The following is a 1,203-nucleotide window of genomic DNA, read 5'->3' as shown; positions in this document are numbered from 1 at the left end:
AATGTGCCATGTGAAGGAGTGTGGCTTTTATTTTATAAAGATACCTCCATTCTGATGTTTTATCTGAATCTGAATCTGTAAATTGTTCCAAAGGCGCAATAGTGTTTGTTAGATTAACACACACACACACACACACACTCTCTCAAACACATAACACACAGACACGGTCACACACTAACACACACACATGCACATGTACACACACATACACAAACACACACGTTCTGTCATACACTCATACAGGTGGATATACACACACACACACACACACACAAACACACACACACACACACACACTCTCTCAGGACTATAAATTCATAATACAAATGTCTTACACTGGATGCTTTTTCAGCTGATTTTGGTCTGTGTTAAATTGATTGGTGAGATCATTTTCCATCACTTTACAGTTCTTAGCTTTTGGTGAATACAGCAGTTTGTTTAACTTGTTTTGATGATGTTGATTTAAATGTTATTATAAATGTTTAAACCAGAGAAATAGACAAAGTTATGTTATTCTCTTTCTAAGTCAATGGAGATTGTGATCTCTATCTCGATTCAAAGTTGCACAATAATTGACCAATGGCAGATGATGTCCAATGGAGCTGACCTATAGAACAGCATCTTTCTGTATTCCACACTCTCATTGGTTCTCATCATATTATTCCATCCTTTTCAGCAAATAAATACAAGCTTCTGAACTCCACTGGTTTCTGTCTTTGTGTTTGCCATATATTTGAACTGTGCTGTTTCACTAAAGTTCTCAACCTAGAAACACTTTACAGACTGTATGTTTTACATCAGTTATCTTGTTGTTCTTAGTCCCACTGGTTTCACTGGTTCTTGGTTTCACTGGTTCTTGGTTTCACTGGTTCTTGGTTTCACTGGTTCTTGGTTTCACTGGTTCTTGGTTTCACTGGTTCTTGGTTTCACTGGTTCTAGGTTTTACTGGTTCTAGGTTTTACTGGAAATAGTTTTTCTGTCGCTCTTCCATGAATTGTTTGTTCTCTACTGGTGTTTCAATGAAATATAGATCATAGTCGGTCTCACATTCCTTCTCATCTCTTACCCTGTCGGCATGTCCTGCATCCTCATTTCTTGATTAGGTCTTGTTCTCTTTTGCTTTTTATGGCTCTCACTCCGCTCTCTCCTCCCACTCCTCCACCTCTTCCCCTCATTCTCCTACCCACCTACCCTTCCTCTCTC

The 1,203-nt window shown here is 38.7% G+C and overlaps 1 protein-coding gene across 3 annotated transcripts in view; it reads left to right on the top strand.

Moving 5' to 3' along the window:
* The window catches only part of LOC118938336 (cAMP-dependent protein kinase type I-beta regulatory subunit), a 203,929-nt gene extending 203,226 nt beyond the window's left edge, over window positions 1–703 (top strand). For all 3 annotated transcript variants that reach the window (XM_090197307.1, XM_090197308.1, XM_090197309.1), the window contains one exon: window positions 1–703. This exon is cut by the window's left edge and continues 870 nt beyond it. The gene's annotated coding sequence lies outside the window, so the exon portion shown is untranslated.
* The last annotated feature ends 500 nt before the right edge of the window (window positions 704–1,203 follow it).

The sequence above is a fragment of the Oncorhynchus mykiss genome, chromosome 13 (genome assembly GCF_057628025.1).
Source record: "Oncorhynchus mykiss isolate SJ-2025 chromosome 13, ASM5762802v1, whole genome shotgun sequence".
NCBI lineage: Eukaryota > Metazoa > Chordata > Actinopteri > Salmoniformes > Salmonidae > Oncorhynchus > Oncorhynchus mykiss.
The sequence above is the reverse complement of the archived record's forward strand: the minus strand, read 5'-3'. Positions and strand labels throughout refer to the sequence as shown.